This window comes from Trichechus manatus, unplaced genomic scaffold (assembly GCF_000243295.1).
Source record: "Trichechus manatus latirostris isolate Lorelei unplaced genomic scaffold, TriManLat1.0 scaffold00171, whole genome shotgun sequence".
NCBI classification, from domain to species: Eukaryota; Metazoa; Chordata; class Mammalia; order Sirenia; family Trichechidae; genus Trichechus; species Trichechus manatus.
In genome coordinates, this window is record NW_004444107.1 from 3,523,543 (window position 1) to 3,534,507 (window position 10,965).

A 10,965-nucleotide genomic window follows, 5' to 3' on the forward strand; every position below is an offset into this window, starting at 1 on the left:
GAAACATTCTTTATATTTCAAACTTCAAGCAAAGTTTAAATAGCATTGGGATCATCTACACATTATAATATAAATTAAACTCTGGGCCTTGTTCTTGGTTTCATTCCACTTCTCTTTCGAGTATGAGGTGATGCTAACTCTTTAATGAGTCTGATTATTCTAGATTGTTGTGTTAAGTTAATCTCTTCTGAAGTTACTGGATTAAATTCTAGTTTCTTTAATTTTTCATTTCATCCTGGTATTCAGATTTCAATAGATGTAAGCAAATTACTCATATTTGGCACTGATCAGGAAAACAGAAACAATTCTAGATATTTCAAATTGTTTTTGTTAGTTGCCATTGAGTTGATTCTGACTCACGGCAACCCCATGTGACAGAGTAGAACTGCCCCATAGGGTTTTCTAGGCTGTAATCTTTATTGGAGGAGACGTCCAGATCTTTCTCCTGCAGAGCTGATGGGCGGATGAGAACTGCCAACCTTTTAGTTAGCAGCCAAGAACTTAACCGTTGCACCATCAGGGCCCCTAAGTATTTCAAAAAAAAAAAAAAACCTGTTGCCATTAAATCAATTCTGATTCATAGCGATCCTATAGGACAGAGTAGAAATTCCTCATAGGGTTTCCAAGGCTGAAAATCTTTATAGAAGCTGACTGCTAAACCTTTTTCAGGTGGAGTGGGCTGGTAGGTTTGAACCACTGACCTTTTGGTTAGCATCCGAGCACTTAACCACTGCGCCGCTCGGGGCTCCTTAGTATTTCAAATAGAGGACATTTAATACAGGGAATTGGTTACACAAGTGACAAAAGCTGAATGGTAACTGGAAACAGTGAGGCGACCCAAAGAAAGCAATAGCAGAAAGCTGCTACCCTGGAAGGACAGAAGAGAAAGGCAAGGCTACCAGAGCCCATAAGGCAGAGCTGTCAAGTCAAAACAAGAATTTCATTATAGGTATCCTGGGAGAAGCTGGACCACAGAAGAGAGGGACCAGCTAGTGGGAGATAGAATCAGAGGGAGAATGTAGATGTTTTTTAAGGTAGTATCTATGGGAGGGAGTCAGAAAATACGCTGGCTTTTCTCCTACTTCTGCTCTCCATCTTTTCACTAGTGCGTTTCCTAAGCTGATTCTTGCTAGAAGACAGAGAGTCAGGAAGCCTGGGAAATAAAGTTCCCAATGATATAGAGCAAAACAAGGAAAGTCCAGGGAATGGATCTGAGGGCAACCAATGATACAAATTTTGCTGTATTTTCTTTTATATTGCTCACTACATTAACACAATTTGCATATAAAAACACATAGACTAACCTTTATTTCCATGTTTATGTTAGCTAATGGATGATCTATTTTACTACTTTTTTCAAGGACTCAGACATTGTCCATTTCGAGAAATATGGTGCAGTAAATACTGGAGAACCTACTGCTTCAGAAATTTTGGATACAATATGTAATTACAGTAAATACATGACTGAGCTAGTAAGAGAGTATGAAAAAACTTCAAAAGCTAGAAATAACTAAAATTTATGGATTTATAATATTAAACAAGTGCTGAAATAATCATTTATACTGGGGATACTGACCATAGTAGCGGAATAAAGATCTCCACCCCCTACCCCAAGATGCCCATATCCTAATTCCTGGAACCTGTGAATAAATTATCTTACACGGTAAAAGGGAATTTGCTGATTTGATTAAGTTAAGGATCTTGAAATGGAAAAATTATACTGGATTATCTGGACAAAGTAATCACAAGGGTACTTATAAGAGGTAAACAGGAATGTCAGAGATAGAAAGGTGATGTGACAACAGAAGCAGACAGAAAGAGAAAGAGAGAGAGAGGCAAGGGTCAGGGTGATGACTACACTGATATTGATGACTTTAAAGCTACAGGAAGAAACCATTAGCCACAGCTCCAGAAGCTAACAAAGGCAAAGAAATAGCCTTAGAGCATCCAGAAGTGGACACCATTTTAGACTTCTGATCTGCAGGACTATTAAAGAATAAGCTGATGTTGTTTTAAGCCACTAAGTTTGTGGTAATTTATTATGGCATAATAGGAAACTAATAACAGAATTTGGTAGTAGGAGTGAATGCTGTTGTGACAAATACCTAAAAATATGAAGTGGCTTTGGAATTGTGTAATGTGTAGAGGCTGGAAGAATTTTTAGGAGCATAATAGAGGAAGTCTAGATTGTCTTGAACATACTGTTAATAAAAATATGGATGTTAAAGAATGTCATTGAGAGCTCAGAAGAAAACAAGCAGTACAGTAGAGAAAATCTGCATCACCTTAGAGAACACCTAAATCATCATAAACTATTACTAGAAGTATAGACATAAAAATCACTGCTGATAAGGGCTCAGAAGTAAATGAGGAATACGTTATTAGAAACTTGAGGAAAGAGATACTTGCTATATAATAGCAGAAATAATAGCTGAATTCTTTCCTACATTTTTTAGAAAGTAGTACTTTGAAGTGATGAACTTGCATATTTAACTAAAGAAATTTTCAACTGTAGTGCTGAAGATGCGGCCTGATTTTTCTTGCTGCTTATAGTCAAACCTAAGGGAAAAGAGATAAATTGAATGAAGAAATGTTAAGAAAAAAGGAACCAAGATTTTATTATTTAGAAAATTGTTAGCCTATCCAGATTGCAAAAGACACTAAAATTAGATTAACTGTCAGTAAAATATACTCTGGAGAGAAAGTCAGTGGTGTGGCTGGACAATCTTTTAGTACTGCTTCAGAAATATCATAAATTCAGAGTATTCCACCGCACACAAGGTTCTTTGAAGAGTTTAGGTGTGTGATTTATGAATCCCCTCAGCCATCTCAACAGTAACCAAAAATAGAAATGAGGTTATCTAGGAAAGATCAGTGGAGGAACTCTTGTTTAATGGAGTGAATCTCCATGATGTACATGAGAGGCACACAAGGTTTTTGAGAATGTTGTATCAGTAGAAACACTACCATTTTAGACGAAAAAGGGACACAAAGAGACCAAAATGAATGAAGGCTGTCAGTGTCTCATAATTCTACAGGCAGTGTCTTAGTTATCTAGTGCTGCCATAACAGAAATACCACAAGTGAATGGTTTTAACGAAGACAAGTTTATTTCCTCACAGTCAAAGTAGGCTAAAAGTCCAAATTCAGGGCGTCAGCTCCAGGGGAAGTCTTTCTCTCTCTGTCAGCCTTCTCATCAGTGTTCTCCTGGACTAGGAGCTTCTTGGTGCAGGGACCCAAAAGACGCCCTCTGCTCCCAGCACTGCTTTCTCGATGGTATGAGGTCCCCCTGTCTCTCTGCTCACTTCTGTCTTTTATATCTCAAGTGATTGCCTCAGACACAATCCAGTCTTGTAGATCAGGTCCTGCCTTACTAACACAACTGCCACCCATCCTCCCTCATTAACATCATAGAGGCAGGTTTACAACATACAGGAAAATCACACAGTACCAGGAATCATGGCCTAGCGAAATTGATACACACATTTTTGGGGGACATAATGCAAACCATGACAGGCAGGAAACAGGGTAATAAAACTGCTCAGCTGCAAACACATGGTACCCTTTATGAAAAAGGAAGGATGATGCAGAAAGTAAAGCTTCTAGTACAAAGGGAGTAGCCTCAGGCTCAGAGGGAAGAGCTTCAGGTCCTGAGGGCAGAATTACGAGCCACAGAGTATTATTTCCAGGCCTTGAAACCTAATGGTGTTTGTCCTTCTGGATATAGAAATTTCTTGTACCAATAACTCCTTTCTTCCTTTCATCTTTTCATTTTTTGAATGGAAATGTCTATCATTCTTATCCTATACCTGTCCATTGTATTTTAAAAGCAGATAACGTGTTTTCTAATTTCACAGGACTACAGATGGAGAGGAAATTTGCCCCAGTATAGATTATACCTAGAGTCTCACCCATACCTGCGTTAGATGATTTAAGTGATGAGATTTGGGAGTTTGTGATCTGATGAGACCTAGGTGAGATTCTGGACTTGAGTTGATGCTGTACTGGGTTGAGACTTTTGGGAACTTTGAGATAGAAGGAATGTATTTTGCAAGTTTAGCAGCATGAATATTTAGGGGTCAGAGGGCTGACTGTGGTAGGCTGAATAATATCCCTCCAAAGATGTCTATGTCCTAATCCCCAACACCTATGAATATGTAACCTTATATGATAAAAGAGACTTTGCTCATGTGATTAAGCTAAGAATCTTGAGATGGAGATTATTCTGGATTATCCAGGTGGCCCCAATGTAATCACATGCTATTTATAAGAGGGAGACAGGAGAATAAGAGACAGATAAGGCAATGTAATGAAAGAAACAGAGAGAGAAAGAGGACGATCGGGTCAGATTTTAGGCACCAACATAAAGCAGAGACCACTGAAAGATAATATTATTAGTGTTATAACCAGGAAAAAAAAACACACCACAAAAGAATGGGGTGGAGCTAATTTCTTGCCTCAGTTTAGCTATGGGTGAGGCAGAAAAAAAAAAATTAAAAGTCTCCTTTGTTCTACTCAAAAGACTCTTTATGTAGGTTAGGCCTGGAATTAATATTGCCTTAAAATTAGTTAAATATTGACTAATATTTATATCTCCAGATGCCTAGAAAAAAAGAGAGAGAGAGACAGAGAAAGAAAGGAAAGAAGAAAGAAAATAAAAGTTAATGAAATATTGGGATAATGAACTCTGAACTAGGCCTCATAGTATTCCCATACATAAATTCCCAAATATTAAAAGATATACGCTCATCTTTAAAACCAAAAGAGTAAGTAGCAACAGAAACAAAAATAGTTCAGAATCAGACCTACGAAACATAATTTTGAATTAAAACGCACAACATATTATATGCATATTTCATGAATATACTAAGTAGATAAAAAAGTATTATAAGAAAGAAGTGATTTCCATAATGTAACAGACAGACTTGAAAAAGTACAAAACATAACATCTAGAAATAGAAAATAAAATCATCAAAATTAGAAAATTAATGAGTGGATTTAAAATATATTGTTGTCATTGTTAGATGCTGTCAAGTTGGTTCTGACTTACAACAACCCTATGTACAACAGAACGAAACACTACCCATTCCTGTGCCATCTTCACAGTCATTGCTATGTTTGAGCCCATTGTTGCAGCCAGTGTGTCACACCATCTCGTTCAAGGTCTTCCTCTTTTTTGCTGACCCTCTACTTTACCAAGCATGATGTCCTTCTCCGGGGACTGGTCCTTGCTGATAACATGTCCAAAGTATGCAAGATGAAGTTTCACCATCCTTGCTTCTAAGGAGCATTCTGGCTGTACTTCTTCCAAAATAGATTTGCTCATTCTTCTGGCAGTCCATGGTATATTTAATATTCTTTGCCAACCCCATAATTCAAATGCATCAATTCTTCTTCAGCCTTCCTTACTCATTGTTCAGATTTCACAGGCATATAAAGTGATTGAAAATACCATCGCTTGGGTCAGACACACTTTAGTTCTCAAAGTGACATCTTTGCTTTCTGTGTATGTGTCATAGAAAGAAATTTTCTACCTATGAATTTCTAGCCCTAATCTCTTAAAAGTCATCCCAAAAATTTTCTTGAAGATTCTGTCCTCCTATTATGACATTCTTATAATTCCAGTTGACAAATTTATTCTCTTACTATCTTAAGCATGTTTTGTTTGTGAATTGTAATTCATTACAGTTATTAATGATCATTTGATAAGTCATCATGGCAGAGAAGATATAAGAACTCTTAGTTGCCATAGCAGTATCAGCAGGAGTTAAGGACAATAGACTCAGTGGGACAGATCACACATTTCAAATACTTATTGTTATCTTCTTTGACTTGGAAAAATGAGAAACCCTAAATGTATAATTTGAAAAATAAGACACATTTTCAAAAACATGACTTGTTAAAAAATAGAATCTTAAAAAAAACACATGCTGGGAGGAGACAACTAAATAAACTGCCATAAAAATTATCTTTACCAATGCTAGTTATTGCAATGAAGGTTTTGTTCAAATATAGAAAGTACGTAGGAGGGTTTAAAGAAAAATGTTTCACTAAATCTTAAGGTTATGTAATTAGAGTTTATAAAAATTACAACAATTGCAAAATGTGTGGAAGAAGAAAAAGAAGGTAGAGAAAAATGAGGAGGAGGAAGAGGAGAAAAAGAAGAAGGCGAACCACAAAAAAATTTTCTTTCAAAAGGACAAAGAGTAATAATCAATGTCAATTTAAGGACATTATCCTTTGCTTACACTTTGACATAGCAAAATTTAAGCATAAGACAGATCCTTATTTTAAATCAAAAGCAATAGATTCTCAATTCAAGTGAGCTCTCAATTGGCATGGGGAAGCATATTCTGACTGTTAGGAAATGAGAATTTTAAAATATATAATTGGTCTTTCAGTAAGATTGCAACTGATGAGTAAATGCATTGTGGTATCCTGGACTGGATCTTGGAACTAAAAAAAAAAAGAAGACCATTAGTGGAAGAACTGGCAACCTCAAAATAAAGTCTGTAACTTAGTTAATAGTATTGTACCAATTATTAATTTCTGAGTTTTGACAAACAGTTACGTAAGGCATTAACATTCAGGAATCTAGGTGAAAGATAAACAGGAGTTCTCTGCACTCTCCTTGCATCTTTTCTGTAGATCTAAAATTATTCCACAATAAAAGTTTGTTAAATATATATAACACAATAATAAATCTGAGTAGATTTCTTAATAATATATTTCTAAGTACCTTTCATTTTACAGGAATAGGTAACATTGTATTTGCTTAATAATTAAGACCTATTTTACTGGCTATATTTTCATAAATAACATTACCATGAGGGCTTCTACAATTTAAATAAAAATATAACACACAGATACACATGTGCACACATCACAGATACTGAATGTCAAGAGTAAACAACATCTTTGCAAAGAACAGTAGGTTAGATTATCTGAATTCAAACTTGTATTTAATTGATACTAACATGCTCATGGGAATAATGTTATAAAAAAATAAATAAACAGGTCTTAAGAGTTTTTAAAGTATTAAATTTTTATAAAGATAATTATTACCATTAGTCAATATTAAGAACTTATCACACAGCTGACATTTTCCTAAGCACTTTATATTCATGCATTGATTTATTTAACAAATGTTTAATGAGTTCCTGCAATATATCTGAAACTGTTCTAGGCACTGAAGATACACCAATAACAAAAAAGATAGCCTCTGATATGTAACTTGTGTACTAGTAAGGGAGATAGGCAGTAAATAACTGCAGACATACCTCGTTTTATTGCACTTCATTTTAGCGCGCTATGGAGATACTGCGTTTTTTACAAATTGAAAGTTTGTGGCAACCATGTGTTTAGCAAGTCTATTGGCACCATTTTTCCAACAGCATGTGCTCACTTCATGTCTCTGTGCCATATTTTGATGATTCTCACAATGTTCAAATGTTTTCATTATTATTATATCAGTTATGGTGATCTGTGATCAGTGTTCTTTGATGTTACTATCATAATTGTTTTGGAGCACCAAGAACTGTGCCCATATAAGCATGTGAACTTAATCGATAAATGTTTTGTGTGTTCTGATGACTCCACTGACAGATCATTCACAGTCTCTCTCCCTCTCCTTAGTCCTCCCTGTTCACTGAGACAATATTGAAATTAGGCCAATTAATAACCCTACAATGGCCTCTAAGTGTTCAAGTGAAAGGAACAGTTGCACGTCTCTCACTTTAAATTAAAAGCTAGAAATGATTAAGTGTAGTGAGGAAGGCATGTCAAACGCGGAGATAGGCTAAAAGCTAGGCCTTTTACACCCAAAAGTTAGCCAAGTTGTGAATGCAAAGGAAAAGTTCTTGAAGAGAATAAAAAGTGCTACTCCAGTGAACACACAAATGGTGAGAGAGCAAAACAGCCTTGTTGCTGACACGGAGAAAGTTTCAGTGGACAGGATAGAAGATCAAACCAGCTACAACATTCCCTTAAACCAAAGTCTAATTCAGAGCAAGGCCCTAACACTCTTCATTTCTATGAAGGCTGAGAGAGGTGAAGAAGCTGCAGAAGAAAAGTTTGAAGCTAGCAGAGTTTGGTTCATGAGGTTTAAGGAAAGAAGCCATCTCCATAATACAAAAGTGCAAAGTGAAGGAGCAAGTGCTGATGTAGGAGTTGCAGCAAGTTATCCAGATAATTGATGAAGGTGGCTTTACTAAACAACAGATTTTCAGTGTAGATTAAGCAGCCTTATACTGGAAGAAGATGCCATCTTGTACTTTCATAGCTAGAGAGGAGAACACAATGCCTGGCTTCAAAGCTTCAAAAGACAGACTGACTCTCTTGTTAGGGGCTAATGCAGTTTGTGACTTTAAGTTGAAGCCAAGGCTTATTTACCATTACAAAAATACTAGGGCCCTTAAGAATTATGCTAAATCTACTCTGCCAATGCTCTGTAAATAGAACAACAAAGCCTGGGATGACAGCACATCTTTTTTTTTTTTCTTTATTGTACTTCAGGTGAAGGCTTACAGAACAAATAGCTTCTCATGAAACAGTAGTACACATGTTGTTTTATGACATTGGTTAACAACCCCACAACATGTTGACCCTCTAACTTCTCAATCTTTTTTTTTTTTGGTGAAAATACACATAGCCAAAGATACACCATTTCAAAAATTTCTACATGCACAGTTCAGTGACATTGACTACGCTCTTCCAATTGTGCTGTTATTCTCACTTAAGATGAAGGCTTACAGAACAAAATAGTTTCTCATTTAACAGTTACTACACATGTTGCCCTATGACAATGATTAACAATCTCACAACACATCAACAATATCCTTACTCAACCTTCGGTTCCCTATCACCAGCTTCCTTGTTCCCTTCTGCCTTCTGGCCCTTGTCACTGGACTTCTGTACCTCATTAGTCCCATTTGGTTTTACGGGGCTGTCCACTCCCAGGCTGAATGGTGAACCTCGGCGATAACTTCACCACAGAGCTAAAAGGGTGTCTGGGGGCCATACTCTCCGGGTTTCTCCAGTCTCCTTTAGGCCAGTAAATCTGGTCTTTTTTTTTTTTGTGAGTTAGAATTATGTTCTACATCCTTCTCCAGCTCTGTCCAGAACACTCTGTTGTGATCCTGGTCAGAGCAGTCAGCGGTGGTAGCCGGGCACCATCTAGCTGTACTGGACTCAGTCCAGGGGAGGCCTTGGTAGCTGTGGACAATTAGTCCTTTGGACTAATCTTTTCCTTGTATCCTGTTCTCTTCATTCTCCCTTGCTCCAGAAGGGATGAGACCAGTGGAGTATCTTAGATGGCTGCTCACAGGCTTTTAAGACCCCAGCCGCTACTCACCAAGGTAGAATGTAGAGCATTGTCTTTATAAGCTGTGTCATGCCAATTGAGCTAGATGTTCCCTGAGACCATGGTCCCCACAGCCCTCCACCTAGCAATTCAGTCCCTCAGGGAGTTTGGATGTGTCTATGGGGCTTCCATGACCCAAGACCTTTCCTTATACAAGTAGTGACAGCACATCTTTTTAAAACATTATTTATTGAATACTTTAAGCCCACTATTGAGGCCTACTGCTCATAAAGAAAGATTCTTTCCAAAATATTACTGTTCATTGACAGTGCATCTGGTCACTCCAGAGCTCTATGGAGATGTGCAAGGAGATAAATATTGCTTTCATGCCTGCTAACACAACATCCATTCTGCAGCCCCTGAATGAAGGAGGAATTTCATTTTTGAAGTCTTATTTAAGAACTACATTTCTGAAGGCTATAGCTGCAATAGATAGTGCTACCTCTGACGGATCTGGGCAAAGTGAACTGAAAACCTTCTGGAAAGGATTCACCATTCTAAACGTCATTAAGAACATTCATGATTCATGGGAGAAGATGAAAATATCAACATTAACAGGAGCTTGGAAGAAGTTGATTCCAATACACAAAGATGACTTTGAGGGGTTCAAGACTTCAGTGAAGGAAGTAACTACACAAGTGGTGGAAATAGCAAGAGAACTACAATTAGAAGTATAGCCTGAAGATATGACTGAATTGCTGCAATTCCATGATAAAATTTTAATGGATGAGGAGTTACTTCCTTTGGATGAGCAAAGAAAGTGGTTTCTTGAAATGGAATCTACTCCTGGTGAAGATGCTGTGAACACTGTTGAAATGACAACAAAAGATTTAGAATATTACATAAACCTAGTTTGTAAAGCAGCTGCAGGATTTGAGAGGACTGCCTCCAATTTTGAAAGAAGTTCTATTGTGGGTAAAACGCCATCAAATAGCATTGCATGCTATAAAGAAATCTTTCATGAAAGGAAGAGTCAGTCAATGAGGCAAACTTCATTATTCTCTTCTTTTAAGAAATTGCCACACAACCTTCAGCAGCCACCACCCTGATCAGTCAGCAGCCATCAACATTGAGACAAGACCCTCCACTATCAAAAAGATCACAACTTGCTGAAGGTTCAGATGATCGTTAGCATTTTTTAGCAATATTTTTTAATTAAGGTATGTACATTGTTTTTTTAGACATAATGCTTTTGCACACTTAACAGACTACTCCCAAAACCAAACTCGTTGCTGTCGAGTCGATTCCAATTCATAGCTACCCTATAGGACAGAGTAGAATTGCTCCATAGGGTTTCTAAGGGGCAGCTGGTGGATTTGAACTGCCAGCCTTTTGGTTAGCAGCCTGAGCTCTTAACCACTGTGCCACCAGAGCTAGTAATAGTCTACGGTATAGTGCAAGCATAACTTTTATATGACTAGGAAACCAAAAAATTCGTGTGATTTGCTTTATTGCAATATTTGCTTTATTGTGGTGGTCTGGAACGAAACCTGTAATATCTCCGAGGTATGTCTGTACACTAACAAATTTATAATGTCAGACAATGATAAATCAGACAATGATAAATACAATCATGAAAGTATATCAGAGCGAGGGGGAAAAAA